Genomic DNA, 17,475 nt, shown 5'->3' with positions numbered 1-17,475 from the left:
TAATGGAATTCATCCCCCGATTGCTAGGAATTGTCAACTGAGTCCAAACTGAAGAATACGCACGTACACACACGTGCATATGAACCAAATTGCAGTAAGGTAATAATAATAATGGTATCAATGGAGTTTGGAAATATCAACAACAACAACAACACAGTAAGGTAATAATAATAATGGAATCAATAGAGTTTGGAAATATCAACAACAACAACAACACAGTAAGGTAATAATAATAATGGAATCAATAGAGTTTGGAAATATCAACAACAACAACAACACAGTAAGGTAATAATAATAATGGAATCAATAGAGTTTGAAATATCAACAACAACAACAACACAGTAAGGTAATAATAATAATGGAATCAATAGAGTTTGGAAATATCAACAACAACAACAACAACAACAACAACAACACAGTAACGTAATAATAATAATGGAATCAATAGAATTTGGAAATAACAACAACAACAACAACAACAACCACAACAACAACAACAATAATAATAATAGTAATAATAATCACATGGATCAAAATGCAATAAGGTAATAACATTAATAGCCATAATAACGAACATTCTAAAGCAACAACAACAACAATAATAATAACCATAATAATAATATGATAATAATAATAATAGCAATAATAATAACAAAAACATGGAACCAAATGCAATCAGGTAACAATAATGGCTCCAATAATAATAATAATAATAATAATAATAATAATAATAATGCAATGATTGAATTATCGTACTAATATTATAACTTGTGTAGAAGTTTATCGAGATAATCAAAATTTTATTTAATATTTCTCTCATAATACAAATGCATATTTTCAAACGAAAAAAAAAATACATTTCTTTAGAAGAGTAATATTCCACTCAGTGAAATATTACTCAAAAAATACAAAAACTGGCAACTGAAGAAGACTAAATATAATCAAATTAATTTACTACTTACAACGAAAATGTGTGTAGGAGTTAGCAAGCCTCAAAGGAACATTGGACATAATCAGGAAGGTAAACAAACTCACACACAGCGAAGGTAATGCAAGATTTGTAGATAATCACAAGAGTCTTTTTATAGTTTATTTATGACATATCTGTTTTTGATGTTGTTCATAGTTTATGTATGACATGTCTGTTTTGACGTTGTTACTTTTTTTAGAATGATTTATTGTTAATTTCTTCTCTTCATTTATTTATTTCCTTACTTCCTTTCCTCACTGGGCTATTTTTCCCTGTTGGAGCCCCTGGGCTTGTAGCATCTTGCTTTTCCAACTAGGGTTGTAGCTTGGATAGTAATAATAATAATAATAATAATAATAATAATAATAATAATAATAATCACATAGCCAAATCAAAGAGAGCTTGCTCAAGGCTATTAATTTTTCGCTTTCTGAACACGTTAAGGACTAAATCCTAAATTGATTCGGTTATTTGATAAGTATTCACTACGTTGTGTGCCTCGTCTCACATACGAATTAATTTCCCCAAATTAATTACCTCCGCCAACGAAGTTGGGAGGAGGTAACTTTTCGCCCCGGTTGGTCTGTTTGTTTGTTTGTGAACAACTTCCTGGCCACAATTTCACTCATAGAGTAGTGAAACTTTCAGGGATTAATTGTTATGTTAAGACGTGGAAGTGATTCAATTTAGAAAGTTCAAGGTCAAAGGTCAAGGTTAAGAAAAGGTCGCCCGAATTAAACCTAACCTTAACCCCAAGTTCGCACATGGTTGTCACGCAGACTTCAAATACGCCTACGGTCTAAATTGATTCTAGGAAAGGCAAGCTAGTTTCGAGGAATAAGCTGCCGTTGCGGGGGTCTACACATTCACTCAGAGGGCTTTTCTAGTTACATTTAAAATACCAGACCTTTCATCTTTAGTAGTAAGTGTCAAGGCATAAATTACTTGCTAATTAGGTGAGAAATTTATATCATTTAAAGGATATATAATCGTCTGCTTCTTAATGTATAGAATAACTAAATATGACTAAACAAGAATAATAATAATTCAAAGTAAATATACAAAATAATGATTTTTATCTTACTACATAGTTACATGTAGAATATCTTGAAGAAACAAATAATTTCATATCTTATGGAAATATAAAAAGCACGAATAAAATAAAAAATAAAATAAAATGAATTATCAATGAATGAAAATAAAGGTTACAAAAAGTAACCAAAAAAAAAAAAAAATAAAATATTTAATAAAAAATATTCTGAGCAGCACCTAACATATATACCATCAAACAATATTCTAATTTTAATCTAACTAAATGAATAAACAATGAACGAAAATATAAACTTAACGAAACCTAAAAAAAAAAAAAAAAAAAAAAAAAAAATTAATATTCTCAGCAACATCCTACCATGTATACCATCAGACCAAATTCTAATTTCAGCATGAAGAAATCGAACATAGAAATCAACTCATAAAAATATATATATAAAAAAATAGAAGGCAATTTTTATTGAGATTCCCATCCCGAGGTGAAAGTAAGTTCTTCTAGTTTTATATGACAAGAAAATAATATCAAAGATATGTTGAAAATAAGAAATCAAACCCCTGAAGAGTATAATTATTAAATTTTTCTATTAGAGGAAAACATGGAGAAATTCCTCGAGTGCAAATGAGTAAAAACTTCGAAGAAATTTATTTCTTGAAAAAGTGAAGGATGAGGAAATAATTTTCCTCTGAAGGTAATTTTCATAACACCTAAGAGATGAACATAAATATATTCATATTATTATTATTATTATTATTATTAGTAGTAGTAGTAGTAGTAGTAGTAGTAGTAGTAGTAGTAGTAGTAGTAATATTGTTATTATAACAGTATTATTATTATCATTATTATCAATATTATTATCACTATTATTATTATTACTAACTAAGCTACAACCCTAGTTGGAAAAGCATAATGCTACAAACCCAGGGGCTCCAACAGGGAAAAACAGCCCGGTGAGGAAAGGAAATATGGAAATAAATAAACTATATGAGAAGCAATGAACAATTGAAATGAAATATTTTAAGAGCAGTAACAACATTAAAACAAGATCTTTCATATATAAACTATAAAAAGAGACTTATGTTAGTCTGTTCAACATAATAACAATGCTGAAAGTTTGAGCTTTTGACGTTCTACCGATTTAACTACCCGATTAGGAAGATCATTTCTGAATGATGCAATTGCGAGAATAAAGGTCAATTGCGTCTTCGTGATTAGCTATGAAAATTGCACCTACTTATTTGGGGTTATGGTGGCCTATTGGAAACGTTCCTGCATATTGATCTACCGGACTGGAGTTCGAGTCCCGCTCAAGCTCGATAGTTTCTTGTAGTGTGGGCAACCCCATCATCCGTGTGAGCTAAGGATAGGAGGGAGGTTGAAGGAGCCTATAGATCTACCTACTGAGTCATCAACAGCATTAGCCTGGCACTCCCTGGTCCTAACTCAGGCGTTGATGTGTATATATATATATATATATATATATATATATATATATATATATATATATATATATATATATATATATATATATATATATATATATATATATATATATATAAATATATATATATATATAAATCATATACATATATATATATATATATATATATATAAATCATATACATATATATATATATATATATATATATATATATATATATATATATATATATATATATATATATATATATATATATAGTCAGTATCTAAGCTATTGTCACTGTCCCTTGGCTCTACCATTCATGAGTACCCTTTAAAAACATTTTCCCTTAGTATATCTTTTTTATTTTTTTTTTTTACTAAATCAAATCTATCGTATTTTACGCAATTTGTATGTGGCATGTTATACACGCATTCAATAAATTGCGTCCGTCTCGCAATCTGCTAGACAGGAGTTCAAGCCCTCCTTAAGCTACATAGTTTTTAGTAATATCTGCAAGCTCACCATTCTTGTGATCTAGGTATGGGGAGTATGGGGGAGCCTATAGGTATTCCAGCTGAGTCATCAGCAGCCATTGCCTAGCTCTCCCTGGTCCTAGGTTGAAGGAAAGGGGCTTGGGTATTGTCCTGCCACTTGCATCTTAAAGTCATGAGTTACCTTTAAACCTTAAAACATCATGTAACTTATTACATGAAAGCCATGGCATCTATAAAGAAGCTATCATATATAGGCTATAGGCATATATAAGATTTCCCCCAAAACAAATAAGAAATAAGACTTGTTTACACAGTCACCGGCTGATATCAAGGTCATGCTAATATGCATTTTAATGTGAATGCGCATTCAGTATGGAAGAGATATTTCTATTCGAATTGCTGGAATTTTCAAATTATGAACCTTTGGTTACTAAATGCTATCTCTCGTTTTATGCTAATTTTACGACGAATGTAATGTCGTTCCCACTGTGAGTCTTACAATATTATACTGTATTTATCGCCGGAATTTATTTTGAACATCGGGTTAATCGTTGGTTATAAATATTTAAAACCTAAAATTAAAGTGGTATTAAACGGGATTTAGTAAATAAATGTAAGGTATTAAAGAAATGATTTAAAGATGTATATATTTAACATCTGACGTCCCTTTATTCAATCTAAAAATATTTAAAAGAAAAACCCTATATATAAAATGTGCATGGGCTTTTACTTCTACCTGCTGAGTCATCAGCACCCATTCCCTGGGCCCCCTTGATCAAAGCATGGGCGGAGAGGGGGCTTGGGCGCTGATCAAATGAATATAAGGATCTATATAGTCACCCTCTATCTAGGGAATCATCCCGCTAGTTATGGCATTGTCACTGTCCCTTGCCTCTACCATTCATGACGACCTTTAAACCTTAAGAACTCCTCATGAAGGAGTTTATTCTTAATGGAAAAAATAAAAGGCCTCAAAGGAAACAAACGAGATGTTAGAAGAGGTTTACTTAGGCCGTTTGAATGATGGACGGTTATGTGGAGCGGGAAGACAAAAGGTAAGAGTGAGTGCCAAAGCTTGGTAGCATATACACACACACACACATATATATATATATATATATATATATATATATATATATATATATATATGTGTGTGTGTGTGTGTGTATGTATATATACATACATATCTATATATATATATGTATATATATACACATATATATAGTATATATATATACACTATATATAAATGTGTGTATATATATATTATAAATATATATATATATATATATATATATATATATAGATATGTATGTATATATACATACATTATATATATATATATATATATGTATATATATAGTATATATATATACACATATATATAGTGTATATATATATATACATATATATATATATATATATATATATATATATATATATATATATACACACACATACATACTGGCAAACTCGAGGATTTCCTTCTACATGCAACATCTGTGCCGTATTTATTGGACAGTAAAATCATGGAAAAATTATACAAGATTATAATTTCACAGGAAAGTATGAATGAAACTTGACAAAACACACACACATATATACCCTTTCTGAGTGGGTGTACCTTAAGGTGGTGAAAGGGTTTGTGTATCGCCATGATCAGCAAAGCTGTACTAATCAGGGTCACGCATACTAAGTTGTTTGGCTATGAGCGATCAGACTAAAGTCTCCTACCCATATTAATCTCCAGTGGCCAGCATGGCAATGAATATGGCCAAACCCCAGACATGACTAAGGACATATCTGATGCTTTTGTCCTGCAGTGGATTAGAAACATCTACATTTGTTGTTGTTGTTGATAGATACACATACATACATATATATATATATATATATATATATATATATATATATATATATATATATATATATATATATATATATATATGTTTATATATATACACACATACATACATATACATATATATATATATATATATATATATATATATATATATATATATATATATATATATATATGTGTGTGTGTGTGTGTGTGTGTAAGGATTATTTTTATGTAGTTACATGTATATATGTATGTTTTTATAATACCTTATATATAAAGACACAAAATCACACATACTGTATATATGTAAAAGAGAGAGAGAGAGAGAGAGAGAGAGAGAGAGAGAGAGAGAGAGAGAGAGAGAGAGAGAGAGAGAGAGAGAGAGAGCTTACAAACCCAGTCCATCCTTACATGACTAGTCATAAAAATCTGCTTTCATCGCATAAGACGAAAGGAAAATAACGAAGAACGTCTGAATATCCGCATAATAACAAACAAGCCCCTTTGTTAGTAATAAAAAGAGTCAGACCAGCATAGGAAAATAACCTTGGATGAAATTTAAGCCCAACCTTAAATTGTTATAAACTGTCCCGACTCGCCCAACCTTAGACATCGTGAACTCCCCCCCACCCCCACCCCCACCCCTCACCCCCCAACAAAAAGCTTTTTGTACTGATATGCATTATGATTTATGTATCAGAGTTAGAGTTAACTCTGTCCCGCCCGATTTATAACACATACATACATACATAAATACATACATACATATATATATATATATATATATATATATATATATATATATATATATATATATATATATATATATAACGGATTTTGAGCGAAGCGAAAAATCTATTTTTGGGTGAGATAGCCATGGCGTCCTGATGGAAGGATCCTTTTTGGTAGCTTCCTTGGGTAATCACTACTAGGATTTTCCCAGAGAATTAAACCACAGGTTATCACAGAATTCTAACTTCTGGAGCGAGTATCCTAAAGGTTTCCCCTTAAGACATCGTGTAACAACAGGGGACACGCATGTATAGACGTGCCACATAGCTATCTGCACCCCATATAGAGTTAACGCTTCAATATGGCGGACAGGGAGTGGCTGGGAGCTGAGCCGCAGCCGATCTAGATGTGGCGATATCGGTACTCGCGATGTAAACGGACGGACGCCATTGCTTTTGATGACGTCACGTCCGTCCTCATTCCGAAAGTCTGGAGCTCGCTCATCACCATGATACAGCGGCGCAGGGCGGGACCTGATAACAGACAGGGTGGGTCCATCAGGACGCCATGGCTATCTCACCCAAAAATAGATTTTTCGCTTCGCTCAAAATCCGTTTTTTGGGCTCAAGCCATGGCGTCCTGATGGAAGAGTACCAGAGAATTAGTGTATCGTGGTAGACTTTTTCCCTTTATAAGTGAGTGCTAAAACATTGAGCCGAAAGCATAGTGGTCTATACTAGAGCTACCGTGAGGCAGTTGCCTTCCTGCCCCCCTGGCATGGAAGTCCCCACGGGCTATGCTAAGATCAAAGTGGTCATGGGAAGGCTATTCATATAGGCTGAAGGAACAATGAGATCCATAAGATAAGTCAGAGCGATTCGGTATTCGCGTCGAAACAAACTTGAAGAAGTGGTGGTTGAACACTTCGTGTATGGAGTTGACTCATCTTCATAATTGAGTAAGTATTCGCTAAGGAGACTTACTTGCTCTATATAAATAAATGCCCGGAGTAAATCCTGGCATTTTCCTTAACCAGGAATAAAGGGTAATAAAACTATGACAAATAGTATATTTCATAGTAAGAAAGGAGCAAGGGAGACGCACAAGTAATAAAATAGACATTTTATTATATAATTGCAGGTAAATCAATACATGTCATGCAATAAATAGTAAAAAACATTTACATTGATAAAAATGTACATAGTCATAAAGGCGTGCTCTTGAGTCTGAAAGGGAAGAATCAAGTATTAGTAGGCACTCGTTCTACGGAACGTTAGTCTTTATGTAACACACGTCATGCACGTGGCATGTAGCACTCATGTGGTAATCTACTATGACATTTCACCTGAGGTAAGAACAGTTAAAGAAAACACAAGGTGGTTTCTGCTTCACTACGTATCACTTGAGGGTCAACATAGGCACCCGACGAGTTAGAGTCCCTAATAACTCACTGTTCTAAGCAGAGTTCAGAGCAGGTTTCATAACACTACCTGCGGCTACCACAAAATGTTTCACTTCGTGCACTTGTTTCGCATAATGTTTAAAGAAAACACGCGAGGATTTCCAGCCTGTATAGTTCTTGAGGCTTTCGAAATCCATACTCTGAAAGAAATTCAGAGACGAAGCGACTTTCCTAGGATCATGACCAGCGGGTGTACTGTCTGGATCCGCTCTGCGAATGAAGTAGGTAATTTTTGCTCTCAATTGTTTTAGTGACAGGTTGCTGCCCGATGTTTCTCCTTTGAAGAGTTGGCCTCCACCAAAGTTTGAAGTTCTATGAAGATAGACCTTAAGGCTCTCTACTGGACATAGAGAGGCATCTTCCTTCAAGGGGCATATCCTCCACGGGCCCCATCGTTTGGTAGGTAATTCGTTCTTTGCGAGAAACGTCGGATCAGGGAAGAGGGAGAGGTCTCCTGAATCATTGAAAACGATATGTCCCTCTTCTCTAGATAGTGCCACTATTTCGCTGACTCGGGCTCCCGAAGCTAGAGCGAAGAGAAATATAACTTTCTGAGTCAGGTCCTTAAGAGGGCATGAATCATTGTCCAAGTTGGAGGCGAAGTGGAGAACTTTGTCTAGAGACCAAGTGATTGGTCTCGGAGGGGGTGCCGGTCGTAAACGGGCACAGGCCTTCGGTAGTTTGTTGAAGATGTCACTGGACAGATCTATTTGGAAGGCGTATGACAAAGGTCTGGTCAAGGCCGATTTGCAAGTAGAAATCGTGTTGGCTGCCAAGCCTTGTCCATGAAGGTGAATGAAGAAGGACATGCAAAAATCTATGGTGATTTTCAAGGGGTTCTTTGCCTTGACGAAGGAGACCCATTTCCTCCAAGACGATTCGTATTGCCTTCTCGTGGATTCGGTCTTGTATTCCTCGAGGAAGTCTAGACTCTTCTTCGAAATCCCAAACCTTTTCTTAGCGGCTAGGGTGAGAAAATCATGAGATGAAGGTCCTTGATTTTCGATGATGAAGCGAAGACAGTCGACTTCTGTATTTGCTGGGAGAGAACTGGGTCCGGGAGGGGGATCAGCGTTGGCTGCATCTCCAGGATCAAGGGGTACCAGTTGCTGCGGGGCCACTTGGGAGCCACTAGAGCTGCTGTCCCTTTGAAGGTTCTCAATTTGGAGAGGACTTTCAGCAGAAGATTGGTGGGAGGGAACAGGTAAATCTTGGCCCATCTGTTCCAATCCAAGGTCATGGCGTCCACCGCTTCCGCTTTGGGGTCCTCGTACGGGGCTACATATCGAGGAAGTTGATGGTTGTCGCTCGTTGCGAAGAGGTCGATCTGGAGTTCTGGGACTCTGTGAGAGATGAAGGAGAATGATCTTGCGTCTAGAGACCATTCCGACTCTATCGGGTTTGTCCGAGATAGAGCATCCGCCGTCACGTTGCGGAATCCTTGTAGGTGAACTGCAGACAGGTGCCATTTCTTCCTTTCTGCCAGACGGAAGATTGTCAGGAGCACCTGATTTATCTTGGGCGATCTTGAGCCCTGGCGATTGAGACAACGCACTACCACAGAGCTGTCCAGGGTCAGGCGAATGTGTACCGACGGGGGCGGGGAGAGTTTCTTCAGCGTCAGAAGAACCGCCATGGCCTCCAAGATGTTGATGTGAAACGTCTTGAATAGGGGAGACCAAGTGCCTTGAGCCTGTTGTTGGTGGGAGTGACCTCCCCAACCCTCCAATGAAGCATCCGTATGGATGTTGAGAGATGGAGGTGGGTGTTGGAGAGGAAGGGACCTTTTTAGGGCCCTCGCTTCTGACCACGGCTTTAGAAGAAGTCGAAGTCTGCTTGGGAGCCGTCTCTTGAGGTCTCTTCGAGCGACGGATGCGGAACGTCTCCAGACTCCCGCTGCATCCTTTAGCTGTGCACGAAGCACTGGGTTTGTGATCGAGGCGAACTGTAGAGAGCCTAGAACTTGTTCCTGCTGGCGTCTCGAGATCCGTTTGGATTTTAACAGTCGCTTGACGGACCCTGCTATTTCCTTCCTTTTCTTTGCTGGAATGGAAAGGCGGTGTGACTGAAGATTCCAGTGGATGCCTAACCATTGGAACTTCTGAGCTGGAGATAGGCGAGACTTTTTCGCGTTTATCTGGAATCCCAGGTGTTCGAGAAACTGGGTAACTTTTCTGCAGGATTCTATACAATCCTCGGGCGAGGGCGCCCACACTAGCCAGTCGTCGAGGTAGGCCATCACCTGGACGTTTCGGATGCGGAGCTGTTGTACTACTGCGTCCGCTAGCTTTGTGAATATCCGAGGGGCCACGTTGAGTCCGAAGGGCATGGCCCGGAAGGCATAGCTTTTCCGTTGGAGTCGGAATCCTAGGTAGGAGGAAGCGTGATGGTTCATTGGTATGTGCCAGTATGCGTCCGCCAGGTCTATCGAGACCGTGAAAGACCCTCGAGGCAGGAGGGTTCTGATCTGTTGGAGAGTCAGCATCTTGAACTTGTCGTTCGATATGAATACGTTGAGGGGGGATAAGTCCAGAATGACTCTGAGTCTGTCTGAGTCTTTCTTGGGAACACAAAACAGTCTCCCTTGGAACCTTGTGGACTTCACCCTTCTTATCACCTTCTTGTTCAAGAGGTCTAGCACATATTCTTCCAAGAGGGGGGTTGAAGGTTGGAAGAATTGCTGGAAGGTTGGGGGTGGTTGCGCCCAGCTCCAGCCCAGACCTTTCTTGATGATGCTGTGTGCCCAGGAGTCGAAGGTCCAGCGATCCTGGAAGTGGCGGAGTCTTCCTCCCACCGGAAGCACTTCATTGCTTCTGTGGTCCCGAGGACTTGCTGCCTCGGCCGCTAGCTCCCTGTCCTCCTCTGCCTCTGGAGGGCCGGCGAGAGGAATCTCTGCCGGAACCCCTGCCTGAGCTTCTACCCTTGGGACGAAAGGTAGTGGAGTGCTGCTCGAAGGTGGGGTTGAAGGCCGGTGATGAGGGCAAAACCGGCTGTGGGACCAACTGAAAGGTCTGTGGCGGCTGAGCGACCACTTGGGGAGTAGCGGGTGCCGGAAACTGGCGTCTGTGCTGACGTTGCTGGGGTCTATGCTTCGACTGCTTCCTCTTAGGCTGAGGACCGTCATCCTGAGAGGGCTTTCTCTTCCTAGACATGCCCCATTTGTTGAGAAGGTTCCTGTTCTCAGATGCGGCCTTGTCTGTGATCTCTTTCACTAGATCAGACGGGAAGAGGTACTTGCCCCAGATGTTGGAGGCAATCAGTTTCCGGGGTTCGTGTCTGACAGTGGCACTGGAGAACACGAATTCTCTGCAGGCTCTACGAGCTCGCATGAAATGGTACAGATCCTTGACTAAGGTTGCCATGTGAGATTTGGCAAGGACCATGTAATGGTCAGGGACTCTGGTGTCACCAGCCATTACGTCCATCTGGACCTGGAGAGTGAGAGATGCTGCCAGCCTCTCCTTCGTTTCCTGTTCCCTACGAAGGAGGTGTTCGTTTAGCTTGGGGAGGTCCTCATTAAACTGACGTCCAGCAACGTCAGGATCTAGTTTGCCCACCACGAAGGTGTGTTGCACATCCTTCCAGTGTTTGGTGTCGGGCGGGGTGGCTGCGGAGAAAGGTCTGCATTCCTCCAATGCAGGGCAGGATTTCCCTTCCTCTACAGCCTTAAGGCAGGCAGCGAAGGCCTTTTCCGTGAAGGGTAGCATCACTTCATCGGGCGCAACGTAGGTGGGGTACTTCTTGCTCAGAGCCGGAAGTCCAGAGCAGGTAAAGCCTCTGCTCTTAAGCGCTTTGGCAAGCATAGCCTGGGCCTTCGAGAGATCGAACACTATTTTCTCCTTCGGTTCGGTCTCTTCCTTTGAGGATGGTTCTGAACGTAGACGGACGTAACAGTCCGGATACGCCTCAAAGCGGGGGAAGAACTCCACTTCTTCCAGGGGTATGGAACCGATCTTATCGCTGACGAAGATCTTGTCATCAGCGATGACCATATGCTCGGCGAACCGCCACGGATTGTCGCTCGAGCATGCGGGGAGGTCCTTGATGGAGATTTTGCGAGATTCCTTGGAACCTCCCATCGACCGAGTGATCTTGTGAGTTTCTTGGAGCTTCTGCTCCATCACGGATTCAATGAGCCGAATCATATCCTGTGCCGTAGGTAGAGGAGTCGTGGTGGAGGACGTAGACGGGAGAGACACTTCCGTCGGTGTAGGAGTAGGAGGGGGAATGGTGGGAGGGGCATCCTCCTTATCGGACTCGGTATATACTACCCGGTCCTCTTCTTCATCATCCTCCCCTTCACCCTGGGCCATAAGGGTTTTCTCGGTGTCCTCCGAGATCTCTGACATGTGTTCATCATGTTCTGAATCCAGGTGACAATCACTCATGGACTGAGCCATGACAGTATCAGGTTCCACTGTGATCTGGACGACGGGGATCTGTTCAACTGGGACCACTGAGTCTGGTGAGGCCTTTGGGAACAGCAAAGACCTCATTTCTTCTGTGGCTAGGTATGGTCCAGTGGCGTTCTTTTGAAAGCCACGTTCCCACTTGCGTAGGTTGTCCCGAGCAGTGTCCCGAATCTCCGCTGAGGGAGGGTCATAGAATGCTTTCTGTAGGCATTCTTGGCAGACCGAACAGGTGGTGGGGCCCCAGTACTTGAGATCCCCTCTCTTGTGAGCACAAGGGGCGTGTGTCCTACACGCCGTGTGTCCATAAAAGTGTGGCCGACGGACCGCGCAGAAGTCGTGGTCACACTTGACGTACTCCTCCTGTAAAAGAAAGAGACGATGAGTATTGTAGAGTCATAATATGGCTCGTATATAAAGTTAATTATTAACAAGTTAATATTAACATAAGTTAATTGTGATGCACAGAAGGGTGGGTGAAAGGAGACAGACGCATGCCTCGTGTAACCCGCCCGGCTGGTTGCCGTAGCATCAGACAGTCCCAGGTGGCCGTAGGCCTCCATGGAAGGTGTCTTGATAATGGGAATTCCATTTAGAATTACCATATAGACTAGGCTTGAAATCTTATCAAGAAAGTCTGGGGATCATGAGATCCTAGTAAGGTTCCGGCAACCAGACGTGCCAATTACACGTAGCGTGCTGGAAAGATGAAACACGCAAGAAGACAGAGTGAAAACTGAACAAAATGTACGATTCCGTACCAATTTGTCTGCGTTAACAAGCCGTCTAGGTGCGGTTTTTAGGAGCTATCGCTAGTAGAGATAGCTGAGAGAAGGGGTGCAAGGCATCTTGCCGCCTCCGGACTGGTCCGGCATACCCCCGGCACGCCGGAAGCCGCTCGAGCAGAGTTTCTGGCATTCAAGAATGATCATTCTATGGTCAAAAGAAGCCAGGGTGGCGGCAGCCGGTGGCGGCAGCCGGTGGCGGTAGCCGGTGGCGGCAGCCGGTGGCGGCAGCCGGTAGCGGCGGCCGCCGGCAAGGAGCGGCGGTTCCGGCAGCCGGAGGCAGTCGGAGGGTGACAGGGGTAAGGATAAAGGAGCATAGCCGGGGCCGGGGGCCGGCAGCCAGTGCCGGCACTCCGGGAGGGGTCGGCAGTGTGCCGAGGCTATGAGGGAATGGAGAGGCCACGGCGGTAAGCCGGCGGCCGGCGGCGATCCCCCGGTACTCGGGGAAAGGCGGCAAGGATAAGGAAGTCACCCGTAGTGGCGGTAAAGCCGGGGTAGAGGCGGCAAGGGACAAGCACCAAAGATGGAGGTGGGATGGCAAGGCTGTACTAGCCTAGTCAAGACACCTCTGGAAAAAGTACCAACATGATAGAGGTGAATCTATCATCCTAAGCAGGAGCCGCAATGGCCGGGGCTAAGGCAGTCCAAGAGAGGACAGGGTGTACCCAAAGAAGGGGTGGAGACTCTTCGTGTCGACCAAATGATAACTGACTCCATAGCACTACGGAGGGACTATGTATCAGAGCGGACAACACTGGGAGCACCACGGGGTCCAGCACTCCAGCCTAGGGTGGAGTGTAGGACAGGGGACATATGAAGCCTAACCTACTGGTAGGTTAGGCTAGGCAAGAGATAGGTTGGGGGGGGGAAAGGGTCTTCTTATAAGAAAGGATGGGTTATGTACCAGAGCGGCCACCTAGGAAGGGAGATGCTCACCCTAACCTATAGTAGGTGGACCAACTGAAAAACGGTGCACGCGTATATTTCAGCAAGGTACATAAACCAGCCCTCCCAACCTAACCTGGATTAGGGTCGTTAGACCCTAATCAAGGAAGGGAGAAGACGTATCGCAAGGAAAAGGTCCAGGACCGATTCAGCTTAAAGGAGGTGATCCTACCTTTAAGGTCCGCAACACTAAGGGAGGGGTCATTCCCTTAGGTGGGGAGGCGATACAGTACTCTGAGGAGTCTTGTCCTATCACATGTAATAGGATACAAGATTACCAGAGGGAAGCCCTAGGGCTAGGGATGAAGAGAGCATATAGGGGTCCTATCATAAGGTTAGGTTAGCAAGGCACTCAAGATAACCTACCCCCTATATGGTCCCTGAAGGCGAAAAACACTTGCATCACTGTCGATGGTATTGTAAAATAATGCCAAAATCGTCATAACTAACACTAGGATCACTGGAATATCATGCATTAACACTGGTATAGGCTCACTGGCCTAGGGGCTAATCAAAGCCTACTGGTATGGGGTCAGCAAAGACCCTAATTAATGCGTCAAAAACACGATATAAAGTTCCTAGCTATGAAGACTAAATAACTAATAGCGCTGATTAGTAATTTATATACCGGTAAGGCTGTTACGGCTAACTAAATAAGGCATGCAAGCAACAGCAGCGTCATAAAATGGCGCTGACCGGTCTGGCAAAGCTCTGCCACAATTATGCAAATATCTCGAAAAGTAAGATTTACTTTAAGGCCAGAGCTTATTTAAACAATACTTTAACCTTTGTACTCAACTTTCCAGAAGAAGGTGAAGCTGACGGTTGAGACATAGCGAGGATGCAAGTAGATAAAGTCGCACAAAGGGAAAAAAACGTCCAATCGAGCGAGCTACTAGCAAAGGAATGAGGACGGACGTGACGTCATCAAAAGCAATGGCGTCCGTCCGTTTACATCGCGAGTACCGATATCGCCACATCTAGATCGGCTGCGGCTCAGCTCCCAGCCACTCCCTGTCCGCCATATTGAAGCGTTAACTCTATATGGGGTGCAGATAGCTATGTGGCACGTCTATACATGCGTGTCCCCTGTTGTTACACGATGTCTTAAGGGGAAACCTTTAGGATACTCGCTCCAGAAGTTAGAATTCTGTGATAACCTGTGGTTTAATTCTCTGGGAAAATCCTAGTAGTGATTACCCAAGGAAGCTACCAAAAAGGATCCTTCCATCAGGACGCCATGGCTTGAGCCCAAAAATATATATATATATACACACAAATATATATATATATATATATATATATATATATATATATTTGACAGAGTTAACTCTACCCTCTCCAATTTCTAATATATATATATATATATATATATATATATATATATATATATATAAATATGTATGTATGTATGTATATATATGTATATATATATATATATATATATATATATATATATATATATATATATATATATATTGCACAATGAAATCACACATTGGATTCAGTAATGAATGAACTTGGAGTAATTCTTTATTTATATATCTATCAACCTGTCTATTTACTTCAAGGTTGGACTTTGGAGAAGCCAAAAATAAGTAATACCGGTAAGTAATCCTGATTTTAATACAGTATTGGGTATTTCAATACATTATCTATGGTCTCATTATGCAGAAGAAAAAAAATAATTCAACATAAGATAAATACGAAAAAGGATATTAATTACTATTGAAATCAATCTCAATGAACTTAATGTCTAGTGTTATCAGAAAGCAATGAACTTAATGTCTAGTGTTATCAGAAAGCAATGAACTTAATGTCTAGTGTTATCAGAAAGCAATGAACTTAATGTCTATTGTTATCAGAAAGCAATGAACTTAATGTCTAATGTTATCCAGAAAGCAATGAACTTAATGTCTAGTGTTATCAGAAAGCAATGAACTTAATGTCTAGTGTTATCAGAAAGCAATGAACTTAATGTCTAGTGTTATCAGAAAGCAATGAACTTAATGTCTAATGTTATCAGAAGGAAATGATAAAAGAAGAAACATTTGCCTATTATAAAAGGAATGTGAAAAATTCCATGATTATCACATTCAAATCAACTTCTAGTTTAATGTTTAGTAAAATATATGTATATACCTATCATAAAAGGGATATGAAAAGATAAATAATAATTTTTAGAGTATAACATGCATATCAAGTTGAATGTTGGGTTTTAAAAGCTACAGATCGGAAAAGATTAGAAAGTTTTGAACTATGGTGTTACAGAAGAGTCCTTAGGATAAGCTGGATTGAGAAAAAGACTAATGTGGAAGTTCTACAAAAGATAAATATCGAAAAAAGATTACTTGACATTTTGGATGAAAGAAAACTAACTTTTATTGGACACCAGGTTCGGAAACGCAATACTCTGGAAAGAACGCTACTAATTGGATCAGTCTATGGTACAAGAACGAGAGGAAGGCCTAAAACTAGATTGAGTGACAATATCATGGAGATGTGTGGGCTAACGATGGTGGAGTTGGAAAGGAAGGCTCAAGACCGGAATGAATGGACAAGTTTTGTGCAGAGGTCCACGGCCGTTCGACATCGAACACCCCGTACTTGATGATGATCAAGTTCTTACTCATTCCACTTCGTGACATCTGTACATGATTCATCCTAAGAGTGCAGGATTCTCATACAAGTATCAAATATTCTCTGTGAGCAAACCAGATGGAATGAAAATGACTTAATACGCCGTATCCTTTTTGTTCAATATTATTTGATCCGTCACGGATATCGAAAAGCCACACAATCAAAGGTTTAAAGGCCGTTCATGAATAGCATAGGCTTGGGATAGCGACATTCCCCCAGCTAGCAGGACAAAGTTCTAGAGACTGACCATATTATTATCATTATTATTATTATTATTATTATTATTATTATTATTATTATTATTATTATTATTATTATTCCTTGCTTAGCTACGAGCCTAGTTGGAAAAGCAGGATGCTATAAGACCAGGGGCCCCAACAGGGAAAATAGCCCAGTGAGGAAAGGAAACAAGGAAGAATAAATACTTTTCAGAACAGTAACAACATTTTTAAACATATTTCCTATATAAACTATAAAAACTAACAAAACAAGAGGATGAGAAATATAAAAGAATAGTGTGCCCGGGTCTACCCTCAAGCAAGAGAACTCTACCCCAAGACAGTGGAAGACCATGGTACAGAGGCTATGGCACTACCCAAGACTAGAGAACAATGGTTTGATTTTGGAGTGTCCTGGAAGAGCTGCTTATACAGTATACATATGATCACCGCAAAAGGAATATGCACACATTCATTGAGTAGAAATTAAAATAGGTACACGT

Source organism: Palaemon carinicauda, chromosome 35, assembly GCF_036898095.1.
Source record: "Palaemon carinicauda isolate YSFRI2023 chromosome 35, ASM3689809v2, whole genome shotgun sequence".
In the NCBI taxonomy this organism is placed as follows: domain Eukaryota; kingdom Metazoa; phylum Arthropoda; class Malacostraca; order Decapoda; family Palaemonidae; genus Palaemon; species Palaemon carinicauda.
This window is presented reverse-complemented; position numbering follows the sequence as displayed.